The sequence below is a fragment of the Macrotis lagotis genome, chromosome 1 (genome assembly GCF_037893015.1).
Source record: "Macrotis lagotis isolate mMagLag1 chromosome 1, bilby.v1.9.chrom.fasta, whole genome shotgun sequence".
NCBI classification, from domain to species: domain Eukaryota; kingdom Metazoa; phylum Chordata; class Mammalia; order Peramelemorphia; family Peramelidae; genus Macrotis; species Macrotis lagotis.
Genome location: NC_133658.1, coordinates 534969850 through 534997253, shown reverse-complemented (window position 1 = coordinate 534997253; position 27404 = coordinate 534969850). Strand labels below are relative to the sequence as shown.

The window sequence follows — 27404 nt, the reverse complement described above, 5'->3', positions numbered from 1 at the left end:
TTAAATTACAACTTCCTTGCAGTAAATCCTTTAACCTCAACAGACTCTGAAGTAAATGAACTTGCTTTTATAGACAAACATGAGAAGAAGCAAGTGCTCTCATGAGTAGTGGTATTTGACCCTCTTCATTTATCTTTCAGGGGAAACAAATTTCATCTTATAATTACTGAGAGCTTGTTAATAGTGGTGAATAGGATATGGAATATCTAGGCAAACTTCTTTCAGAAGACTGAAGGACACAGGCAGACTTTGGATTTTTTTTTTGTTTTTTTTTATGTCCTGTAATTTCACCTATTCCCCATTCCACTGATAATCATGTTCCATTCTGTGGTCCATATCTCTTCAGGTATTTGGTTGGAGAGGTCTTTGAACAGTCTGATCCAGGTGATTAAAGCATGCCAGTGAGGTCAAAGGAAAACATTAGTTTTAGGAATCAGTTGGGACTGGTGACCCTGGAAGCAAAAGTTATTTCCAAATTGTCACCTGATACTGTCAGTTATTCAAACTGAAGCAGATAAGTGGAATAGCAATTAACCTCTTTCAAGATCAATTTCCAAATTTATAAAATGGGTAAAATAATAAGAGCTATCTTATGGGGCTGTTGTGAGGATCAAAAGTGCTTTGCAAAACTTAAAGTAATATAAATGTTAGTTATTATTATTATTATTATTTAAGACTTTAAAGAAGTTTGAGCATATGACCAGCTCTCAGCATCTAGAGTTTATCAAGAAGAGACAGATGCAGTCCCTAGGTTTTTGTATAAGCTGCAAGATGCGAAGCTGTCTGCATTATGTTTGATGACTTCATTACTTTAATCTTTTCTTTTTCTAAATAAGGGGTTTCTATTTCATTGCTGGAAATTTATTGTCCTCTCATCTGTAGAATTCTCCAAGCACACTCTTCAAAATTTTCCCAAACCAAATGCCAGTTACTTCTGTGAATTCTTTGAATGAGCCTCGGGAATAGGTCCAGACACATGGTAGCATTTATCACTCTTTTAATTATTGCAATACAAGTGAACATATTTACAAGATTTTGAATACAGCTTCCTCTTGGTAAGGCTTCATGTCAAGTTTCTTTTTCCTTTTTTTAATTTGTGAAAATTTCATCTTAGTTTAATTGCCTGTTTGGTGGCTTTGATAAGCAAATTTTCCCCAGGGTCATGAATAACACCTTACATTTATATATCATCTGAAGGATTGGCTCATGCCTTCAAGTATATTAAATAAATTAGTCCACACACAAATTTTGTGAAGTTGGTGGGGCAGGTGTAATTAAGTCCATTTTGCTGATGAGAAAAATGAGACCCAGTCAGGTTAAAGGACTTGCAAGGTTAAGTGACAAATTGGGGATTGGGACTCAGCTATTGCCCTAAATGACAAAGATTTCTTCAAGTTCCTCTGTGACTGTACTGGATGATACTTTTATCAGATTTAAGACTTACCAATGTACTCCTTCAATTAGTTCTTTCAATGACCCTTTATCTGAGAAGGATTTTTGAACCTTATTGGACAAGCTTAAAGAAAAATAAGGAATTGCTTCATGAACATTTAAAAAAATCAATATTTCTAAGAATGTCTATTCTCAGAATAAGTGTTATTTCTTAGGTTTAAAGGTCTTGTAAAGTTATTGTGGTAGACACTGATTTTCCACTCATTTGATAGATGAATTCTTTATTCCTCTGAATAAGGAATACACCAGTAAGCTGAATCTTGAAATGTTGGAGTTTTATTTGTAATGTAAATTTCAGAATATTAATTTAATTTCCTCATTGCTATTTTCCTATTTTCCTCATTCCTCCTATGCTATACTAGTAAATCTTAGTAGTATAGTACTTTAAAATGAAAAGAAATTCACAAAAGACAGTGCCAAACCCCCTTCTTTTTGCTTCTCCCCCCAACATTGCCATGACTTCATTATGTTATAATCAACATAAGATCATAGAACTATATTTGAGGGAGGGACATTGAAAATAATAGTTGGATACACTCATTTTACAGATGAGGAAACAGAGACTTAGAGATGTAAAGTGACTTTTATAAAGTCAAGGAGACTGTAAGGAATGGAGTCAGTTTTAGAAGTCAGATCTTGTTGACTCCAAGTCTATCCTGTCTTTCCTTATGCTAGGTAAGCAAGCTCCAAATAGAAATTAAATGCACTTAATTGCAACCAAAATCCAACCCTAGGCAACCTCTGAAGTAATTTTCGAGTTTGGAGCTGTGGGAAGCCAAGAGCAGAGTAAGTAAGTAAGTAAGTAAGTAAGTAAGTAAGTAAGTAAGTAAGTAAGTAAGTAAGCAAGCAAGTAAGTTAAAAAGGATTTCGCCAGTGTTTGCAGTGGGGAACTTAACAAGCTAGAGGTTAACTCTGGGATCTTAGGGTTTAAAATTCTATAAGGTTTTGGCTTTAAAGTGGTTGGGTGGGAACTTTGCCAATGAAAAATGATAAGCACACTTGAAAAGGGAAATTTCTAAAATATCTTAGTGAGTGAAAAAAAAGTTTGGAAGGTAGATTGGATAAAGTAACATAAGAAACTAAAGTTCAATTTGACCTATCAATAGGGTTAATATGTGATGGCAGTAACAGTACAGTTATCCAATTAGTTTTATATATATATATATATATATATATATATATATATATATATGTATATACATATATACTATATGGAATAGAAAGGGGGGATGTCAGAGCAGGATGCTAAATGTAGCTCTAACATGAGAGCTTTGGGAATGTATATTGGGAAGTGATTATCATTTTATATACAATCTACTTCTGAATATTGTATATAAATGTGTAGATGCTAATTCTGTTATCCAGCTCTAAATTATGTAATATTGGTGGGTTTAATGTTTAAGACGCAAATGAAGATTGTATTATAGCTCTTGTTAATTGTAAAGTCCATACTGATCTCTGGAGATGATTGTGTTGGGAAAATAAAGCATAATGATTGCTAAATATTGGGTATGGAGAGAGAGATAGTTGGAGTAGCTGTGCACTTGAGTCTCTGGGTAAACAGTTGTGAATTATACCAAGATACAGGACTTAAAAGGGCCTTAGGAAACAGCCTCCAAGCTTGCATTGGGCAGAAAAAGGAAGCCTGTAGACTGAGTTATCCTGTTGCTATTAGAGCAAATGAGTCAGTGTGTGGAGTAAGAGCATAGTACAGGAGTGACATTTTGATGTAAGAAGAGCTTACTGTTTGCTGCTGAACAGTGATTCAGGATTGTGATTTTGAAAGTGAAGGGTGGGCATTGCAGAAGGTACCTAATGTGACCCAACTGGATATGGAAAGAAATTTTTAGAATTTCTATTTTTAATTTAAAAAGAAAAAAAGGAAATTAAGCTTTCTTAATATTGTAACCCCAATCTCAAAGCTCATTAATAGGGAACTCTCTCCTCATTGTCAGTGATCAATTCCCTGCTCTTTGTGGGGGTGGAGTTGACTGAGAGAAGGAAAACTCCAGTTTGCTGAGTGCTTTCTTCATACTTCATACTCTTTGGATGCTTCTGGCTCTCACCTTCCAGAGGGAAGATGAAAGAAACTTACCCTCCTTCAATTTGCTGAAGACTCTAGGGACACAATGAGAGTATCTGTCAGTCTCTGTAATGTACCTTTCCCCAGTTTAATAATCCAGAGACTTCAGTGAATTTCCCCTTGGGTAAAATCTAGGACCCTCTCTTGTATGAGCTGAATTACCTGCTCCCAATGGAAGAGCTTTGTATTCACTCATTTATTCTCCAATGTATCTGTTCTCTGACTTCTGTTTGCTACTGATTTGTATAATTGAGTTCTTTGATTGCTATGTGTAGTTATTGCAGAACTGGTTTTTGGTGGGAAAGGAGTCGAGCCTTTGGATTAGTTTGAATCTGATGATATTCCCTAGTCTAGCAACAGTTAAAGGAGCAGATAGATATAATTATAACCTCATCACCTCTTCTATTTCTAGGGAGAGCAGAGTGGTGCCTTTCAAACTTAACTTTTTCTTCTATTCTTGTCAGGAATTAGTCTCCCTTGGAGAAAGGTAGGGAGAGAAGAGATGAGCTATTTCATATTTCTTTCTTCCAGTCTCACAATGATACCTTCATGCTACATGTGAGCGACAGGCCTCACTACAAGTGGGACTTTATAATATATAATATAGAGATTGACACTAATGGTCTCAATGAGATCAGTATGTCAGAAAATATCAATTATTTTTCTAAATGCTTATATGAAAATACAAATGTTTCTATTCTCAAGGCATCCTTAGAAAATATTAAGAGTTTCCAATATGGAGAGATTGATAGTGATATTCCTTCAATAGTACATTTGATGTCAGTATATTGTGACATATTGCTGATTATATATGTATAGTTTTCGATTTATATATTGATTTTTTTTACTGGAACTATGTTTTCATTAGTTTAAAAACATCTTGGTAAGGAATTTCCTCTTCTAATGTAGATGGGTATCATCTATAAATTGTAGTCTTAGAGAGTTACCTGGGTTCATTAAGAAGTTAAGTGACTTGCCCAAAGTTATATAGCTGGTATATATGTCAGAGACAGAACTTGAAACAAAATCTTCCTAACTTCAAGACTAGTTCCATAGTTATTATCCCTCAGAAAATGAACCTGCCTTATGGATATCAGTGCTAAGATATCACAATTTAAAAATAAAACAATGATGTAATCATATTTGACAAAAAGGCCATCATAAGTTTGAAATTATCAAGATAATTTGAAAAATAGATTTATTATCAACAGTAAGCTTTGCCAAAGAGCATACTGTGCTTTGAGATATTAACTAAAAATACAAAATAATCATGAAAAGCAAAATATTATAAAACTAAGCATCCAAAATATGAAAACAAACATCTACTTTTTTCAGTGATTTAAAATTAGCCAACATTCAACCCAATGTTTGCAAAAATTCACTTAATTCCTTAACTATATAATGAGGATGTTGGATTAGACAGCCTCTAAACATCTTTCCATTTCTAAACCTATGCTCTTATGATCTTGTGAATCTATGTAAAGAAAATTCTTTTGAGACAGAATTAATGAAAGTCAACTGCTTATTCATATCAATTGACCATTTATCTATTGAGAAATGGCTCTTTTCCATTCCCAAGCCCTACAGAACTGAATCAATTACTTGTATATCTTGGAAATAAAACCTTTGAAAAGTTTTTGTCCAAGACCCCTAATAGTTAAAACAAAAAAAGTAGCTAAAATTAATAGGGAAACAGTTAACTTGGGAAAAATTGCAGTAAACTTTTTTAAATTAAAGGTCTTTTATCTAAGGAATATAAAGATTCAATTTAACTTTATGAGGAGCCATTTCCCAAGAAATAAACAGACAATATAAATAGACAATTCTCAAAGGAAGAAATCCAAGCTATTAACAACCATATGAAAAATTCTCTAAATCACTTATAAAGAAATGAAAATCAAAACAATTCTGAGACTTCTCTTTTATACCTATCAGATTGACAAAGATGAGAAAAATAGGAAAAGGCAAATGTTTAAATATCTATAGGAAAGTAGTCACAATAAAACACTATTTGTAGAGCAATGAAATGGTATAGCCATTATAGAAAGTAGTTTAAAACTTGAAACAAAAATTCACTAAACTGTAAATATATATCTTTTGATCCAATGATAGTATTATTCTGCCTGGGATATCCCAAAGAGATTTTTAAGAAAAAGGAAAATATCTTATATTTACAAAAATATTATAGTCATTTTTTTCACAGTAGCAAAAAAAGAGACAAAAACAACCAATAACTGGAAAATAAAAGGGCGGGGGATGCCTGCCTATTGGGGAGTAGCTAAACAAATTATAGTAGGTAAATGTAATATATGACTATTTTCCATGCCTGGAATACTTTTCCCCCCTCATTTCTACCTCCTGGCCTCCATGGAAGTTCTTTCAAATTCTAAATAAAATTCCATAGGAAGTTTTTTTCCAATTCCTCTTAGTTCTAGTTTCCTCCCTCTGTTACTTATTTCCTATTCATCCTGTACCTAGATAACTTGTTTGTATGTTTTCATTTGACTTTTGTGTCAACCCAGGTAATGAGGTTTAACAATGAATAAGAAAATAACACTTTTTTGAAATAATTCATGTTATGGAGAATACTTTGAAATGGATATTTGGATATTTCAATGTCATGTGTTTTGTTGCTGAAAATAACATATGTGTCATACTCATCCGCACATTTAAATTTGGCAACAATATTCTAACAAAAATATCTAACAATGTGTCATCTTCTGAACCTTGTTAAAAATGCAGTATCTTCTGACTAGAATGTCACCAGAAGTCAGTGACAGCAAAAAAAATGGACATTAACAGACTATTTCCAATGAAAACATTTGTATAAATGGTAGATTGGATTGAACAAATGAATATTATGTTTTAGGAAGAGGACGTCATAGACACATTTCTTTCATTTGGATCTACAACTTTTGGTGAGGTGTCTTTTCCAGGTATTACATCCATTGAAACCAAGTTAAAAAGAGAAACAACTTGAAACAACTTTTAATCTCTGTTACAAATGATTAAATGAAGATTAAAAAATGAAACATTCAATCAAATTGCTCTTGCTAAAATATCTATATTATTAACTTTTAAAACATTATGTATTTTATCTTTAGTTGTTTATAGATTTCTGTTTTGTATATGTTATAATGTACATAATGTCTTACTAAAATGGTACAGGCATATTTTGTAAACTAAACATTTTTCCGGTTGACCACTGAATGGTAGCAGAAGGGACAGGGAGAAGCTCAAGGCCACACAGCTAGGTAATTATTAAGTGTCTGAGACTGGATTTGAACCCAGGTACTCCTGACTCCAAGGCCGGTGCTTTATCCACTGTGCCACCTAGCCGCCCCTATAATGAGTTTCAATAATAATGTTTTAGTATTGTTGCTAAAATTGTTAAAAGATAATTTCCTTATTTTATTAAATTATCATGATTAATTACATATGTTATTAGACATGACATAATTATTGGATAATAATTAATAAATTTAATAATCATCAGCAATAATACAACTATTGGTATTGATATCTAGCATTAATAGAACCATTTAAGTTTTACAAGGCATTTTACAAATATTATCTCATTTACTCCTCCAAACAAGCCAAAGAAGGATCATCCTCATTTAACATATGAGGAAACAGAGGTGCAAAGCAGTTAAATAGCTTGTCCATAATGTCTGTACTTATATCTAAATTCCTGTCTTCAGTCTCCAAATTTAGTGTTCTATCTACTAAGGTCTCTACCTGAATTATTTGAGGACTCTAATTATTCAGGACCCTAATTGCTTTTCTGTACTATTTCAGACTCAAGCAGAACTGGATCCCTATGGGTTGCATATTGACTTAGAAAATCACAATTTAACATTACCTATATTACATTGCATTTTTAATTGTTTTTTATATATTTCCCAATTACATTTTAAATTGGTTCAGTCCATTAACCTTAAGCTAGACACTTTTACTAAAAGTTCTAGGATAGCATGGAAAAACAGGATAAAGGACTGTTAGCAAAGGAAGAGATATAAATTGATCTAGATTACAAAACGTTCTTGAGAGTGAGAGAAAATCCTAAACCAGAACAAAAGCTTTTGTCAAGACTATTTTCATTAGTCAAGAATGAAATTCAGCAGTTTGAAGATGATCAGATACCTTCTTAGTTCCATCTATAAATGATGCAAGTACTAACCGGTGGTTTTATTCCTATGACCCATGGGGCAACTAAAAGCTTCAGGGTTGGGTGGGTGGGGGGAGCTTGGTTACAAATCTAAGAGGAAAGGTTATACTGACCATTAGTCCTTTGAGAGACAGATTTGGATTAGCCCAGCATTGCTGAAATATCTCAGTGCCTTGTATATCAACTGTCATCAGATACTACATACTGGTGCTTTGCCCAGAATTGGTGGAATGCCCAGGTGTCCCCCTGATAAGGGGGGAATTTATATTCAAGGACCAAGAAGTGGCACTGTTTCCATAGTATTACCAAAAGTCCTATTTCCTATCAAATCAGGTCATGGGGTTAAATGGAAAAGGCAAGTGAGAAGGCTTTCTTTGCATAACATATTGCTCACTTTAATAAATAAAATATGTAAGTCATGCCACTATTAACTTGGTTGGTGTAGTCTTCTTCGAATCAAAGAACAACTACTATTAATGTTATTTTAAATCAATTAAGAAGTATTTATTAGGCATTTTTCAGGTGCAGGGAATACAAATTCAAAGACTGAAAAAAAATCTCTTTACTCAAAGAGTTTACCATTTATTCATTTCTTGGGGGGAGAACCAGATCTATATCTATATCTATACATATTTATTCATTTTTTTGGGGAAGAACCATATTTATATCTATACATACATATACAAATATATATGCATATATATATATATATATATATAAAGATAAAAGTAACTCTTTGTAAAAGATGATACATGAATTATATCTAAGAGGAAGATGAGAGGAGGCAGTACCTTTCAGGCATGGGGAAAAGCCAGAACAGACAAGGAGACAGAGGCTTGATTGTTCTGTGGAAATAACAGTGAGAAGATCTGTGTTTTTGAATTGTAGACTGTGGAGAGGAAACATGTTAGATGAAGCTGGATATAGGGACCAGATTCTGAAGGACTGTAAAAAACTAAGCAAATGAGTTTACATTTTACATTTTATCATAAAGACAGTGTTGGGGGGAGGAGCCTGGACTTGATTGAGGAGAGGAGACACATTGTCAAAAGAAATTAATTTAGGGAAAATTTATGGTATCTATGTGGTGGATGAAGGAGAAGGTAAGAAGAGAAGGCAGGGAAGAGCAATTAGAAAGCTCTTGCAATAGTTTAGAGAGGAGGGGATGAATGCTTGAACTGAGAGCCATTGTATTATTAGAAATGGTAAGATTTGGCAACTGGCAGGAATGACATAGTACAAGGAGCTTAGACTAATTCTGATGCCATAAGCCTAGAGGGTGAGGAAAATAAGAAGTGGGGAGGAGAGGAGGAGAGGGAGAAGGACAGAGGGAGAGAGGGAGTAGGAGAGAAGAGAAGAGAAGGGGGGAGAGAGAGGAGAGAAGAAAAGGGAGGGGGGAGAGAGAGAAAAGAAGAGGAGAGAGGGAGGGAGGGAGGGAGGGAGAGAGAATGAATGTAGAGAGCACTTTAGTAGTAGAGCAAATTAGGAAAGATTTCATGCAGATAATACTTGAGTTAAACTTTGGAGAAAGAAGGGATTTTAGAAGGTAGATGTGAGGAAGTAGGATATTCCAAACATGGGGAAAGTCAGTACATATGTTATAAAGAACAAAAAAATCTAACAGGATCAATACTCATCAGAGAAATCACATAATATAGGTCAGCAGAAATTAAAGCTCAAAAGCCATCATGAGATACCCACTAACCCAAGAGAAATTACCAGTCACTATGAGACTGATTGAACATATCCATACACACATATTTATAAATACATACACATATACACACATATGTACAATATAATGTGATAAAAAGTCTTTTAGATCTGGGATCAAAGGACATGAGTTTGAATCTTGGCTCTCTTAAGTGCTGTCATTATCTTGATCAATAAAGTCTCTGGTCCTCAATTTATTCATTAAAAACAAGGGGATTGAAATATATATGATCTTTTAGTTTCTTTATATCCCTTAGTCTATGAAGTATGAGCTTGAACCAAGCTTTATAATATTTAAGGGGAAGCTAGGTGATGCAGTGGATAGAGCACTGGTCCTGGAGTCAGGAATACTTTAGTTCAAATCTGATCTCAGACACTTAATAATTACCTAGCTGTGTGGCCTTGGCCAAGCTACTTAACCCCATTGCCTTGCAAAAATAAAAACAAAAGAGCCATTGAAGTTCTGAGGGCACTCTGAAACAATAAAAAAAATCAATTCCATGGAACTTGAAGTTCATCTATGGTTCATCACATGAATTGAGTCCCATTGCTAAGATTGAAGTCAGATATTCTTCTTTATGTATTACTCTTCTTTTGTGTATCCCAAGTTGACACAACAATAATTTGTAGGTGTATATCCTGAAGGCATTATTTTTTTTTGCCCATATATCAATTCAACTGTGATCAGGAGAAAAAAAATGGAGATTTTTAGAAAAGAGTAAATGTTGAAAAAAAAGATCCAAATAAAGTTCTTAAAATATATTCTTCCTTAAAAAACTATAGAAAGGATGTTAGAGGTTATACTATCTAAATCTTCCAATTTATAGTTGAAGAATCAGAGAAGGATCAGAGAAGCTGTGACTGAAAAAATGACATGACTAATAAGTAGCCTAGAACTTGGACTGAGGGCTCTTGACTCTTTTGGGGTCCTTTCAATCTAAGTGTGATTTTTAGTCATATGGAATCTATCTTGTTTTTCTTGCCTCAGTCTGTATATGGCCCGACAAATGCTAACAGTAACTGGGAAAGAAATAGTGTACTCCTGAGAGCTCATATTTAAGGGTTTATCCTCCAGGCATACAATTTTAACCATATATTCTTCCTCCCCCCCTTGTTTATTTCAAGAATCTTTCTATTTCTTATTTCTTTTCCAGACTGTACTGTCAGAAAGCTCTGATTTAGAGTATTTTTCATGTCACAATAACATTAGGAGAAATAAAGCACAAACAACACCCTCAGGCTGATTAATTTTCTCTGAATGTGCTAGAAAATTTTTCAGGTTGATTGAATCAGTCTTGGTACATATATTGGAAGTAGTTAGATAACCACATAGATAAAGCCTCTTGCTGGCTTTTAGACAAATTGATAACACCCATCATTTTGTCCTTTCTGTGTCTGTGAGTCAAATTTACTCTCTTTTATCAAGATTATCAATAGAATGTGGAGGCAAGTAACAGATATGTCCAATCAAATCTCCTTGCCTTAAGGCTTATTACAAACACTCCATAGTTGTGTAATCACACCTGGTAACTTGGTAAGTTCAAACCATTGATTTCAAAACCCTTAACCTTTTGCAGTCAAAATTGGTTTTTTTCAAACAAAAAGTTAAAGATTTGTACCATTTTTTGCTATTTCTCCACAGTATAATCCCCACCCTTTCAAGTTTTCCATTATCTGCTCAGATATTTTAGACACAGGGTCTATGTTGAAGTCCTTGATTTTACCACATATGTTGGAATTTCAGTGGGTGGTAGTTAATTTTATCAGTAACAGCAGGGGAAACCCAGCCCTTTCTTCCCCCACTCCCCACCAAAGCTAAAGAACCCATAAAAATTAGCCTATACTCATCTTGCTTAAAAGTGAAAGATTTCTTCTTTATGCAATAATGTTTATTTTTTTGCTAATTATGTCCACTGAATAGTTAAAAACAGAATGGCAGATTCAAATGACTTTAATGGAGAGATGAGATTATGTCTTCCTTGAAAGAAAAGTGCAAAACATGAACTCTTTTTGGGATCATGGACCTTCAAAAATGTTTTCTGTGGAGACTGAGGGTCCAGTGATTTTAAGCGAGGGTTTTGAATAAATTGAAAATGAATTTAAAATTTGTCTTCAATACTTGTAGCTGATCCTCATATGGTGGTGGTGATGTAAGGAATATGGTTATTTCCCAGTTTATAGTCCCCCCAAATCCCTATTGAAGTTACAGTTCCATAAGGAAGGAAGAATAAAGTATGTATGGGCATCTTGTATTTAGTAGATAGTCAATATTTTAGCATCTGATATATCTGGCAAGTTCATTCAAAAAGCAGTTTAAGGCATTTAGTATTTGCCAGACACTGTGCTAGACTCCAGGAAGAGAAATTAGAGTTATGCTTATAAATGTTTTAACAATGGCCTCTTCAGAAAAAAAAGTAGAAAAATTTTAAGTTTAGTCTGAATTATTAACATTTTTCTGTAACAAGTTGAGAATCAATTAAAAAAAAATAATTCAAACTCTGCTCTGTAGCATTTACCAAGTTCTGAGATTGAATGTTCCTATTGAAGATTTAACAATTGTTCTTTGTGGAACTGAGTTGGTTTGAGCTGGTTCCAGCACATAGCCATCTAGATAGGAGAAAAAAAAACCCAGACTCTCAATAAGCTTAAATTCTACAGGGGAGAAATAATTTGTCCACAGATAAATAAACAAGAAAAAATAGTTCTCCATTGGAGTGGTTAGAATGGAAGGGAGGACTAGTTTAATAGGAGGGATTAGCCTATATCTGGGGGGGGGACCTTTATTTCCCCCCAATTTTTAGACTTTTTTATTTAAAGTTTTGCATTCCAAATCCTATTCCTTACTCCCTGAAATGGTATATAGGTTATACCTATGCAATTTCCACATTAGTCATTTTGCACAAGACTCAAATAGAAGGAAAAATGAAAGTGAAAAATAGTGTGCTTTAGTCTATATTCAAACAATATTATTTCTTTCTTTGGAAGCAGATAGTCTGCTTCATCAGGAGTCCTTTGGGATTGTCTTGAATCATAAAGTTGTTCATTGAGCGATACTGCTCTTGGAGTGTGTAGCATTATTCTGATTCTTTCACTTTGCTATTCATCAGTTCATATAAGTCTTTTCTGAAATCATCCTGATCATAATTTCTTATAGCACAATAATATTCCATTACAATCATATACAACATCTTGCTTAGTCTTTATCTATTTAATAGGCATCCCTTTGATTTCTAATTCTTAGCCACTAAAAAGAGAACTGCTATAAGTATACTTGTTCAAATTTTCCCATTTTGTGATGTCTTTGGGATATAGACCACCTAGCAGTGGTATTGCAGAGGTATGCACTTTTATAGCCCTTTGGGCATAGTTTTGAATTGCTCTCCAGAATGATTGGATCAGTTCACAACTCCACCAACAATGTGTAATGTCTCAGTTTTTCCACATCTACCCTAGCATCCAACACTTTCCTTTTCTATCATATTAGGCAATCTGATAGGAATGAGGTGTTTTAATTTGCATTTCTTTAGTCAATAGCTATTTAAAGAATTTTTATATGTCTATAAATAACTTTAATTTCTTTGTCTGAAACCTACATCTTCATATCTTTTGACCATTTAAAATTAGGGAATGACTTATACTTTGATATATTTGACTTAGTTCTCTATATATTTGAGAAATGAGACCTTTATCAAAGATTCTCATTCCAAATCCCCCCCCCCCCCGCCCGTTTTCTGCTTTCCTTATATATTTGCTTGCTCCTAAACTCAGTGTGTACTATGTAACAATAATTTCTCTTGGTGCTCCAGTTTGAATCAGCTTAGTATGATGTTCCTCTGCTGAATTATTTAGGGGATATTATTCCAACAGTCCAAGGGAAAAGCAGATGTAAATACAATGTTTGAATATTTCCAAGTTGAGGGAATGATCAAAGACCATTTATCTCAAAGAGCCCTCTGCCCTTAACTGGGTGCAGGAAAGGGACTGTCTGAATTCACAACCCACATCCTCCCAAGCAGTAATCACAGCTGCCTCACATCACTTGCCTCAAAAAGATTTGGGCTGTAGATGAGCAGGAGCCAAATTTCTCAATATGATAAGACACTTAAAAAACCAAGCAGCCAGGGGAATGGGAAAGAAGGAGACAATTGAGTGGGAGCAGAGGGATTATGCTGGGGGAGTAGGGTTGAAGTAACTCCATTGTCACAGCAGTAGTACACAAACTGCTTTAAGATGCCAAGTTTTACCAAGTGTGAAATTAATATTTCTACATCATAATGTGTGTGCTTTTCCCCCTAAGGAGGATTTAAAAAAAAACAAATAAAAAAGAAAAGCAAATGAAAAACAAAATCTCAAGCTCCATATGGGACAAACTTTTTGGCAGTTTTTAGTTTTTTTTTTTTTTCAGGCAGGTTTTTGGCTTCTTGTATGATAAGAATTCCTGAAAGTTCCAGGTGTTTGGCCTTTCAAAGTAGTGATTGAGCCTAGGCTAGATTTCTTTTCTAACCTTTAAACTCATTGGATAGAACAATGTCATTGATTTTCCACAATGTGAGGCTTTTGCCAACAAATGTGTAGGTTCTCTCTTCCAGGTCTAAATAATCTATCAGTAACTAAATGTAATTCTGAAACCTGAAGTATACTGTAATTATTCTTACCTTACAAATATGGTAACTTCCAAGTGTTAATCAAGTAGGTAAATTATGTTGCCCCAGTTTGTCTAATCTAGATTATCAGGGAAGATTCAATTTACATACTTTAAGTTTTGTTTTGATGCTAAAGGACTTTAATATTTGACCTTTCATACTAATCTATAATAAAAGTACTTCCAAGGTCGAAAGTTAATACCAGTGATGCCAAGAAAAAAGTAATTCATTCATAGTACTAATGACCACCAATATATTGGAAGTCCTGACATTTGGCCAGTTGAACATTTCTAAGAATTAATTAGAAAATCTTTCTGTTTTTTACTAAAGAATGGATATTAAATGTTTTATAATTTTTGTGCTATCATAGATTGGGTGCAAAGATAATGTTGACCCATTGACATTAGTATACATGCTCACAATTTTTCTAGTATAGGTTATTGATTATTTGGATTTATCCCCATGCCTATTAGCTTCCACAAATATGTTACTCCTCTTCTTAAAAATTTACATATTGATTATAGTTTAGTTTAAACACTTGGTTCTGGTAGTCTAGACTGTCTTGCTTCAGTTTATCTACCTAAATTTGTCACATTTATTACCTTGTACCTATTTTATTTTTCCAGTCAAATTGGACTTTGCTCAATCCTCATTTCATCCCCAGTACCATTCTTGGAATAGATGCTCTCATTATTCATACGCCTTTTTTATGTCTCTCTCCAAATCCTTATTTTTAGATGCCTCCTCTTCCATGATCAACTCAGGTAAAAGATATTTTCCTCATAATTCTCAAAATTCTTTACCTAACTCTCCTTTATCTCTGAATTATGCTGATTTGTGTACAGTTTGGATTCTTCTTGTGAGGTGAAACTTCCTCAAAGTCAGGGATAATGTTTTCTTTGACCTTTGTATCCTAGCACCTAGTCCAGTGCTAAGGAAGGCATTTAGTAAATGCTTCTTAAATTAAATAGCTGTGAAATTCACACTCCCTTGGCAACTACCATTGTTCTATATCTTTGATTTGTGTGGAATTTGACACTTGGCTATCAATTGATTAGTAGATATCCATTCAATGCCTACAATGCAGTTTATGACTGTTGAAGATAGAGCAATCTTCTCTTTTTGTTGACTTGATTTCAGTAGTGATAAAAGTGTAAATCAAATATTACAAACAATGGTAATGATATTTTGTGTGATTCTCTTCATTATCTTTTAAGTTCACAGGGAGTCTATGCAATATGTTATAAGCTTTCCTTAACTTTTTTTGACAGTACTCAGAGTGTCAATCAGTTATCCCTTGCTCTCAACACATGACCACTTTATTTTCTTTTTCAATCATTTGTTTCTTTGATATCTTCCTTTACTTTGCTTTTTAATTGTTCCTTTATTTGTTATATGTGATTCTGCCCTTTCCCACTATAAGCCTCTCTGTGGCCCTATGAAGCTTGTCTCTCAGTGTATATATCATGGATATACATGGAAAATGAACTTTGAGTTGGGTTCAGAATTAGACAGCAGAAAGAAAATTGGATAGATTGGGAAATGATTAAGTTCCTTTAATGACCCTGAACTTTCTTCTGAAAGAAATGGAATATTTTAAGTAGCAAGATTCTTCTAGTAGTATAGGATTGTGAGTCATGGAACACTACTGTCTCCAAAGAATTAAAAACTGCTATCAGATGATATTAGAAAGATATATGGTACCTATGAATATTTTGCAAGAATAGTGACTTAATATGAATGTAATATTTACATTTTGGTTTAAGACTGTTAGAGTATCAGTATAAGACTGATGCTTCTAAAAATGGAAATTTACAGTTGGTGGCACTAATAATTACTATAATTTTAGTTATGTTTTCATATATGTATATAAAAATTTAAGACTTGATCTTACTTGTCTATCAATTGAGAAACAAATTATGGTATATAATTTAATAGAATATTATAGCAAATATGGACATATGACAGATATGGAATCGGAGAGACTTGGAAATCCTTGAAGAAATGATATAGTATGAAGGGAGCAGAAGCAAGAAATAATTTATGTGCAATGACCACAATAATATAAAGAAAACAACTTTGAAAAATTACAAAACTCTGACCAATGAAATAGCAATTGTGGCTTTGGAAGAGTGATGGTAAACTTGATGAAGTGATAAACTTGAAGTGGAGAATGACCTATGTATTTTCATTTAGTGATGTGTTGAAGCACTTAACTTTACTATCCTTATTCATTAAAAAAAAGAGATTCTTCTACTGGTGGTGGAGTTGGGATGAGGAACTGATAAGTAGTAGTAGTAATAATGTAACAATAAAAGAAAGAAAAGACCATTTATAAAGTTTAGAACTATAAGTAATCAAGTAGGACAGTTATGATATTATATTAAATTTAGTATTCAATTAAAAAAGAAACTATATAACTGAAATTTCCAGTTTAGTATACAATACTCTTCTCTGTTTTCTGAATTTTACGATGTTCATGGTTTAAACATTTATAATAGGAAAGAAAATTTTTAAAAATTTGTTCTTATACCTGTTTTTCCATGCCAACTGTGAAGGAGTGTTTATCTTATTTCTTCCATCTATGCTAACTCCTAAACAACTTAATCTATTTATAGATCCTCCTTGTCTCCCTCTTTCCTCAATTAAACTATGATTTAAGGCTAAGCCAAGACCCCTCTCTAATAAGGTAAAAGGAATGTTGACTTTGAATCAGCAATATATTAATGACTTAGTTGTGTTTTCTCTATTTGTGTAGTTGAGTTAGGAAAAATAACCATAGTAATAACAATAGCATCTATGCTTAGAAAATTTTTAAGTATATTTTTAAAACGTGTATACAGGAAGATTTCATGTTGAAACATTACTTGTCTGAAAGAGGCAATCAGGAACAAGAGTTGATTGATGCTTAGAAATTGCAGGCATGAATTCTCATCTGCTTGCAGATAAATCATTTCATCTGCTTTTGGAAATAGGGAATAATTTAAAATCTCTACTTGAATGATTTTTATTTTTCTTGCCTAGTTTTTCCTAATGATTATTTAGCTTATACATAGTAATATCAATTTATATAGTACTTCACAGTTTACATTTTCCTCAAAGCAATCCTGCAAAGCATATATTATTACCCTTATTTTACAAGTGAAGAAACTGAGGCACAGAAAGATAGAATGGTTTGTTCAAAGTCACAAGCTAAAGGGTAAAAGACCTAAGCCTTAAACCCAGGCCATCTGATTATTATTCTAGTGCTCTTTCCATTATGTCACATGGCATCTCTTAGTGATCAGAGTAAATTTTGTGATAAAATAGCTGCTAACAATTTACTTTTGTATTTTTCTTTGGCTGGGATATCAGTTGAAAACTCAAGAGGTGTGTTAACCTTTGAAGGTTAGTCGTATGCTATCCTTCACCTTCACGTCCATATTTTCCTCTAATAGAATATATAAACACAAGATATAAAGTAAAGGAAAACTAAGGAGAAAGGGTAAAAAGACTGTAAATAGACAAGTTTGTATTGTCTGCCTCCACAACAGCAAATATTTCTACCTGATGCATTTAAATTTCCCAGAAAAATTTTCTTAGGATTTTCTTAATAACTCAAATACTTAACTGAGAGATCACCGTCACAATAATTCCTACCTCCCAAAGTAATGCAGGGTCTGAACCCTGATCTCAAACCAGCTAGTTCTCTTTTTGAGTCAGCCTGAGATATGGTGTGGGAGAGCACTGAATCACTTTTTAAAGGGTTTTTTTTTTGGCAAGGCAATGAGGTTAAGTGGCTTGCCCAAGGCCACACAGCTAGGTAATTATTAAGTGTCTGAGGTCAGATTTGAACTGACTCCAGGGCCGGTGCTCTATCCACTGGGCCCACCTAGTGCCCCAACTGAATCACTTTCAAAAGTTTAGGAATCTATTCATCACATTCCCATTTCCCCCAAGTTTCTGCTGTGGATCTATCATCTATTAATTGAATCTAACCCTTTCTTGAACCTTTTTATATTTCCAGACTGATTTGCCTTTGGGATACTGAATTCCTGAAATTTGCTACCTGCTAGATAAAGTAGTGCTTTGCTTTTTCCTAAAATGTTCTCTTCTATGCATTATAGAAGATCCCTGTTGTATTGGACATTAATAAACAAAGGAAGAGCAGGTTTTCAACAGACTGAATGTCACTGTTGCTTACCTACTCTAAAATTGTTGAAGCAGACAGTTGCAGAAATTCAAAAAGTGCAAAAAATTTAAAGATGGATAGAATAACAGCCCCAGATATTTAACTGCTCTTTAGTTTTGGCATTCCAGAATCACAGGAACAGGTAGTTGATCATACAAATACAGTCTCTGCAGGATTTGTTAGATTTTTTATGATGATCCTCTCAGCCTTTGTCCTTATAGACCAAGTCCTAATTCTTTTTTAGTCTTTTTTTCCTTTTCATTTGACCTAAGAATATCATTACTACAGCAGAAATGGAATGGAAAGAGCACTGTCAGCAAATAGCTGAGCTCAAATTCAGGCTCTGATACTTACTAGCTTTGTAAAGATGAACAAAGAATGTTATCCAATCTTGAACTTCAGTTTCCTTTTGTGTGAAATGGAGATAATCCTTGTAGTATCTTCCTTACAAGATTGTTATATGGATCAAATGGAATGATAGGTGCTAAGTACCTTGTATTTTAGAAAGTGCAATATCAGTGTCTTGGGGAAAGTCTAAAGGCACACTAATATCTTGCTGCTCAATAGAATGGGAACAATATGAAATATAATTCTAAGATACATGGGAAGAGCCTACATTGGGAGAAAGAAAATACACATGGAAATAGATAACTTGGGTTTGAATCATGGCTTTGCTTTTTATTTCCTTGGGGAAGTCCCTAACATCTCTCAGATCTAATTTCCTCATCAGTAAAATGATAGACCTGAATTAGATTATCTGCAAGGTCTCTTATTGATCTAAGTCTTATGATCTGAAAGCAATTAGAGATACGAGTATCCTACCTGTCCTGACTTCTAAAATCCAGGATAAAGTACAACTTTTATGAAATATAACTGAAATCTCACAGCCATGTGTACCCCTTGCCAGAAAAGTGAGTTAATCTGGCTCTCTTGTACCCTTTTGATTGTGGAATTTAGGAGAAACTCATAGTAGCTTTCTTCTTCACTTTCATTTTTCCTACTGTTTTCTTAACTCTCCCCAGAAATATGTCCATCTTACTTCTAGTAACATCTTACTTTTCTCCGCAAGACCTTACCTTGTTTCTTTGTTTTCTTGGATATTCAATAGCCTCTGAGTCACTGAATGATTTTGAATCAAGTCTATTTCTCACCAGATCCCAACTCTTTAATCCTTAACTAAAGTCATGTCTGAATCCAGTCTGTCAAGATCCCTTCCATACAGGGAGTAACTTTTGGGAGCCTGGAGTGGCTCCACAGTGGCTAAGGAGACAGAAGGACCAAACCAAGGTTATGCTACGTAGACAGAAAGTTATTTGTGTTCACTTGCATCTCTATTATGATTTATCTCTAATTATCATACAGATAAGTAATTGATAGACATGTCATTAAATGCAGGATGGATTTAACTTTGCAAATTCAGTTGGATGACAATTCTAAACATTATTTAACTATGATTTATTTTCTTAGCATTCACATATAATATGTCTATTAGCTCATGACAGAGGATTATAGACATAATTTAAAATAAGTTAGAATGATTTCCCTTGTTTTTGACTCTTCTTTGGACTTTAACCAATTGCCTTGAAATCATTCAATCAATCAACCAATCAATCAGAAAGAGTTGATAAGGCACCTATGTGTCTGACATTGTGCTGGGTGCTGGGGATACCAGGACAAAGAATAAAACAATCCTTCCAATCAAAAGAGGTAATATTTGCAAAATGCCTGGTAAAAAGAAGGTGCCTAATAAATACATGGTTTTTTTGTTCTTCTTTCCAAACTTCTAAGGAGCTTACATTCTAATGGAGAAGATAATAAATACATATATAAATATAAACAGAATATACATAAAGAGAAAATTCCATTACTATATAGGCACGATTTGCCTTGTTTTTCTCCTTGGATGCCTACATTGACATTTTTCTACCCACTCATTTGATCTTGGGAGATTTTCCAGAAGTGTATCCCCACTAACTTGGCATTTCCCTACTTAGAAGAATTTGTTTTATGCACACACAGGGATATTTTGCTTTGTGCTTCTTCTTCTTACAGATTATTTTCAAGAATGTTAAAATAAAGCCAGTCCTTGCACTGATCCCTGGGGATTTCACTGTTAACTAAAGCTAAGTAAGTATCTGTTTATCACTGTCTATTATTTAATTAATTCAGTTCTATATATATGCCGAAACATTTGAAATGTTAGGTGAACTAGGTCCTCTTTTTCCCTCTTATCCACATGCTTATTTATCCCTTCAAAGAATACTTGATCAATGAGGCATGATTACCCCTTAGAGAAATCACATTACCTTTCCTCTAATAAGCTATACTTGCTAATGTTTTCAATGACTCTACCCCTTATTAAAGTTTCTGTAAGCTTGATAAGAATGGAAATGAGATTTGTGGTCTTTGGTTCACAGGGTCTTCTCTATAACTCTCTTTATAGCTGGGATTGTATTACTAGAAAACAGCTTTAAAAAAAAGATTGCTGCAATTGTTAAGATTAAATCAAATGTTTTAATTAGAACTCAGAGGCCATCGATTAGTTTGCAAAAACCTTTTCATTTACTATGAAGACTCAGAATCCATTGGCCAACTAGTGAGAAAAAATCCATGATATTTCTTTTGTATGTTTAATGAATAATTAGGTTTCAGAATTTCTTTATTATAACTACAGTTCTCCAGGAAACTATTTGATTGTACACTTGTTTTTTTTTTTTTTTGAGTTAAAAGGCCAATCAATGAATGCATAAATGAATAAATAAATACTTATTTATGCCAGTCACTGTCCTAAGCCTTGGAATGCAAAATCTCTTTCCCTTACATCAAAGAACTTAATGTTTGACAACATATACAGGCTTGGTAGCCAGAGAGAGAGAGAGAGAGAGAGACATGCATTTTGATCTGGTGAGTGGAATCATAGCAAACTAATTGACCAGTTCTTCTCAGTAATAGTGATGTTGATTTCATTACTTTTCCTAGTGTTAGAGGAGGAAAATATGCTTGGGAGGGTGGGGAATTATCAATTAGCATAAAAATGGTCAAAGAGCAAGCAGTATTTAATGGATCTGGATCTGGGCTACACTACTCTCCCAAGTAAGTAGCCCAGGGTCTGGGGTGACAACTGGTATGGCAGGTTGGAGATGGAGGCTAGAGATTGGAGGTATGGCATAAGGATAGATAGATATATGCTAGATACAATTCTTATCAATAAGGATACTCTTCTCTCTGCACAAACTTTGTTTGACCTTGTCTTTTCATAAAATGGTCACAAAGATTTCATAGAGTAATCACTGACCATAATAAAATCCTCTTAAAATATTTTTACAGCTATGAGTGCAACAGTCATTTGTCAATATTTGATTGACTTAACTCATTTTGTAATTATACATGTCCTTATTTCTTTTATGTCATTTGTATTCAATTTACTTTATCTTATCAGTGAAATCCAGAGTCAGCCAACAACCAAACCAAACCAGAAGAAGGCAGCTTACTCATTCACATAGAAAAACTGTGATGCAAAATGGGAAAGACAACTCATTGAGCCAGTCCATCAGTATGCATATCTTGGATAGTTGCTGCCATGTACAATTGAGTAGGAAGAGAGAGGCATGTTACATTGTAATTGGGAAACTTTTTGAAATGCTTGTTTATTTTCCCTAATTACAGATTAAACAATTAAAGCATTTAAAACAAAATATTAAAATAATTTTTAAAAAATGTAAAATTTTTTTCCAAATTTTATTCCATCTTATTAACTTCCCTTCTCCCTTATCCCCCCTTTGAGATGGTAAGCAATCCAATAGAGTTTATACATGTGAAGTCATGTAATACATTTTCATATTAGTCATTTTGTAAAAGAAGACTCAAATAAGAATCAAAGGAAAAAAAAGAAAAAAATTTAAAAAATAGTATCCTTCAGTCTGAATTTAGACAGTATTAGCACTTTCTTTAGAGGCAGATAGCATGCTTCATCATGAGTCCTTAGAATTATCTTGGATCATTGAGTTGCTGAGAATAGCTAAGTCACTCACAATTTTTCATTTTACAATATTGCTATTAGTGTGTAAACATTCTCCTGGTCCTTCTCACCTCACTTTGTAACAGTTCATGTAAGTCTTTCCAGGGTTTTCTGAAATCATCTTACTCATTAGTTCTTAGTAGCATAATAAACTTCCATACAAGTGTGTAACACAATTTGTTTAGCTTTCCCCCATTGATGGGTATCCTTTTGATTTCCAACTCTTAGCTACCACAAAAAGATCTGCTTTAAATATTTTTGTACAAATAGTCCCTTTTCTCTTTTATGTTATATCTTTTATGTGATGTCTTTGATATGTGGTATTATTGGATCAAAAAGATATGCACAGTTTTATAAGCCTTTGGGACACAGTTTCAAATTGTTCTCCAGGATGATTGGATCAGTTCACAACTCCACTATATTTGGGAAACTTGAAAATGTCTAGGTTTTCTGACACAAAAGTTTATCTTTTCAGAGTGAATAATTTCCTTTATGGCTACAAATTCTAGAATAACATAATTTCAGAAGAATAACATCTGCAGGTAATTGAAAGGGCTGGGAGAAGATGGATGTAGTTATACATTTGTGTATACCACAATTGATTGTCTCTATTTTCAAGAGATTTCTATTATCAAAGAAAAATCTGTGAATGCAATTGGTCAAAGTACATCAAGGCCAATGTTTTGAAATCGAAGGAAGTAGGAGAAACTTTTTTTCTTTTTTGCTGTGATAAAGTAGATTGAGACTTGGGCTTGAGGTTGCGAAAGAATAAGTTCCAATTGCCTCAACTAGTTAGTAGCTTTATGATTCTGGACTAGTCACTTAATCTCTCAGTACTTCTGTTTTCTCATGTATAAAATGAAATTAGACTAGATAACTTCTATAATATTTTCTATCTTTAAGTATATGATATGATGACTTGGGGTCAAGACCTGACTTGGATATAAACTACCTGACATAAACTAACCCTGGGTAAGTAATTTGACTTTCAGTGCTCTAGATAATTGTCTCATCTTATTGATTGGATGTCAATATATATCTTTAGATGGATATTTCTCACTAGGAAATTTCCTATACTATTAAAATTATGTCTGTATTTTGAGGAAGCATGAAACCAACAAGTTAGAGGACTAAACATTTTCGTGAATTTTTTTATCCTCTCAGAAAAAATAGGAATTATCCACAAGAGATAAAGAAATTTCACCTGTGTCTGTAGTGTCATGTTAAGAACCTTAAAGAGCTAATAACATGTATAATAGTAGAGAAAGCAACTTTCTATGCTCAATTTTTTCTAGCTTCCACACTTTAGAAAGATTACACAATCCAACAAATGAGTTTGCATATAACTCAGTCCTGACCTTGCTCCTTTAATCTGCACTTCAGAATATTTTAACCTTGCTATACCTCAGATGATAGCATGTTAGTGGGTTGAACTGCAAATGAGAGAACTGAGAAACAGAGGCAACTTGTCAGAGCGCCACCAAGGGTAAAAGAAAGATGACTGACTAGTATTCAGTTGAGACCAATTCTATTTCCATAGAAGTTTCTTGGGGTAGAGTCTGAAGGTAGTAAAAACTGCATTTCCCAGTTTGAGAGGAGGTAGATTTCAGATCAAGCCTTCTGTGAAAGTATCAAGAAGGAAGAGTCCAAAAGTGAGCAGTTAAGGATATAAGGGAAAAAGAAGACTGAAATTACCAAAGATTTTGGTAGGAAATAAACTCAATTAAAGGCCTTGAGCACAACTAGATAACCAAGAGAATATAGTTTCAAGGTCATCTAAATGATGTTCAAACATTACTGAATATATATTTTGCAAGTAAAAGGAAAATGAATCAATATCTGATGATACAGAGGACCCTGGATTCCTAAGACAGCATGAAACTATAACAGGATACTTCTAAGTTTCTCAAAAGAGAAATAAAATAAAACAATAAAAAAAAATAGAATCTATTGTCCTCCCACCCGATCTCTTCTGGAAAGAGATCTAAGAAACCACCCCCCCCAACTCCCAGGAATATTATAGCTAAGTTCTAAATTCTCAAGTCAAAGAGAAAATATTACAAACAGCCAGAAGGACAAAATTCAAATATCATGGAGTTACAATCAGGATTGTCCAGGACTTAACAGCATCTGCATTAAGGGCTACTAGGGCTTGGCTGTAATATTCTGGAAGGCAAAAGAGCTTGGAATGCAACCAAGAATCAACTACCTAGAAATACTTAACATCCTCTTCCAGGGGAAAAGATGGACTTTCAATGAGATGGAGGAATTTCAGATGTTCCTGTTGAAATGGCCAGAACTGAACAGAAAGTTTGGTCTTCAAGTACAGGACTCAGGTGAAGCATAGAGAGAATGGACAAGAAGAGTAAATTATGAGGGATTTGATGATGAACTGCATGTATTCCTGCATGGAAAGATGATTCTGATAGTAATCATATGAACCTTTTCATTTATTAGAGTAGTTAGAAGGACCCTTTATAGATGAGGCACAGGAGAGAGCTGAATTTGAAGGTATAATATATTGTAAAAATGGAGTCAATGGGGGAAAGAGAAATGTACTGGAGTAAGAGAAAGGAGAGGTAGAATAGGCTAAGATATTCATGTAGCTTTTGCAATGGCATTGAAAGGGGGAAAGGTGAGGGGGAATGAGGGAGCCTTCATTCTCATTGGAAATGGCTCAGAGAAGAAACAGCATACTCACTCAATAGGGCATAGATATCTAGAAGAAAAAGGAGAGAAGGGGGGACAAGGGAAGGGGAGGGAGGATAGTCAAATATAACACATTTTCTTTTTTACTTTTTTGCAAGGTGGTGGGATTGGGTGGCCTGTCTGAGACTGTGGGTCCAGGTGTTTGCTGGGAATCTGGGGTGGGATGTAGACTTGGGGCCTCTTAGCCCCAGGACCAGTGCTCTGTCTACTGTGCCACTCAGCTGGCCCACAGCACATTTTTGAAGAGGGACAGAGTGAAAGAAGAGAGAAAATATAATAGATGGTAGAGGGGAGGAAAGGATGGAGGGAAAAACAATCAACAACAGCAACTGCAGAAAATTATGATAATAACTTTTATGATGGACTTGTGATAAAGAATATGATCCACCTGAGACAGAGCTGATCATGTCAGAACACAGACTGAAACATTTTTTTCTTTTTCTTTAACTTTATTTCTCATGAGTTTTAATATTTTTTGGGGGTATTATGTTTACTTTTAAACAAGAATATTTTAGTAATGTGCAAATAAATTAAAGAAAAATTTAAAAATACCAAAAAAAAGAGAATCTATTGTCCTACATGGAAGAATTAATTGACAGAATAGAAAAACTTAAAAATTTTACCAAAAAATCAAAAGAGAACACCTGATTGGCAATGCAAAAACATAGAAGTAAAATATAATTTGGAAGAAGAGAAAAAAAAGCATTAAATTGAGACATGGTCCCTAAAAAATATTGGATACAGAAAGCAGAGACAATTCAATGATAACAGATTTCATAGCTGAACACAAGTTAAAAAAACCTGCACACCAAAATGCAAGAAATAATACAAGAAATTTTCCTAAAACTTCTGAATACAGAAAACAAAGTGTTACTAGAAAGAATAAAGAGATCCTTTCACTAATCATTGATCTAATCTGAAATTTTCCCCAAGGAAAAATATGCACATGTTTCATTGGATGCACTATACCTGATATTTTGAAAATATGAAATTTAACAGACTAGTTTCATTAGAAGCTTTTTGTGGATATTTTCAAATGCCCTGCATATTATCTCAGTTATATTTCTGGTAGAGAATGGGAGTGCTACTGAAACAATGGTTTTTTTGTTTCATGGCTTCAAAAGGCATCACTTCTAGATCTCTCATGGTGATGATCTTCTTCTGGTTATATCTAGTTTTTCCATGTCCTTTTAACATAAGAACATTCAGAAATAAACCTAAAATTCCAAATAAATTCTAAAAAAATTCTAAATGTGGTCTAACCAATGAAAGAGTATACTGTTACTGCTACCTACCTTGACCTAAACACTATATTTATATTAATGCCACCAAAAGTTAAATCAGTAGTCAACAAAGGGAGTATTTGTGGTGAAAATGTAAATATCCCCACCTATTATTCAGATGTTATGTATAAAGCCATCAAAGCATTTTAGTGTAGATTATCTCTCCCTATAATTTGTTCTTGCACCTGTTACAATCTTTGTGATTATTATTATTAGAACATCTATTTCTTACAATTAAGGCCTTGAAAAACTGACATGAAAGACTAATTGGACAATTCATGATTACTATTCTGTTTACATTTCCATTGTGAAAGTGTACATCTGGTAGTTCAAAGATCATCTTATACCTTAATTGTAGGTGTTATTGATTGACATGGAGCCTCTGTCATAAAACATTTCTTCTAATTCATATATCAAAAATTATCAAAATTTTTCTTTATTTCAAATTCTCTTTCATAGAACTTTACCTACTTCTTTACTTAGAAGTTAACATATAAAGTTAATTACTGTTTAATAAGGATTTATCTTGTGCCAGGCAAAGTGTTAAGCACTGAGAATTCAAAGAGAGTTAGAACCTATTTATACCCTTGAGAAGATTGCAATCTTATTTGGAGATAATATGCAAATAATTATGGACAAATGAAATATATATATATACCTAAAAATTGGAAGTAATCTCCAGGAAGAAGCATTAAAAAAGATCAAGAAAGACTTATTGCCGAAGGTGGGGTCTTAAATGAGTCTTGAAAAAGGCTTGAAAAGGGGCAGAAATGAGAATAGTGAGAGTTTCAGGCATAGGAAATGTCGAGATGCCCAGAGAGGTAGGATATGGAGTATACCATTAGAGGTCAATTCCATTGGTTCACAGAGTATATGGATGATTGTTTAATCATTCCTAAATTGTTGGGCACCTATTTGTTTCCATTTTTTGCTATTATTGCAAGTGATGCCATGAATATTTTCAAAAACTTTCTTTTGGTGGTGGATGGTGGCTTGAAGGTAAGAATTTCTAGGAGGTCTTTTCCAAAATAATCTAAAATTCTTAAATATATACTTAAATAAAATTTTAGAGAGACAGAACCAACAGAAAGACCAAGTCAATCAATTCAAGGTAACTTGGAAGATCTGTGGGAATGCTTTGTTTCACTGGGGTCAGAGACAGCT

General features: G+C 33.7%; 1 long non-coding RNA gene across 1 annotated transcript in view; it reads left to right on the top strand.

Moving 5' to 3' along the window:
- The window catches only part of LOC141521018 (uncharacterized), a 38182-nt gene extending 16358 nt beyond the window's left edge, over positions 1-21824 (top strand). Inside the window, exons 2-3 of the long non-coding RNA XR_012477827.1 lie at positions 20283-20357; positions 21670-21824. This is a non-coding gene — a long non-coding RNA (uncharacterized LOC141521018). The remainder of the gene's footprint in view (positions 1-20282; positions 20358-21669) is intronic.
- Positions 21825-27404: the final 5580 nt, after the last annotated feature.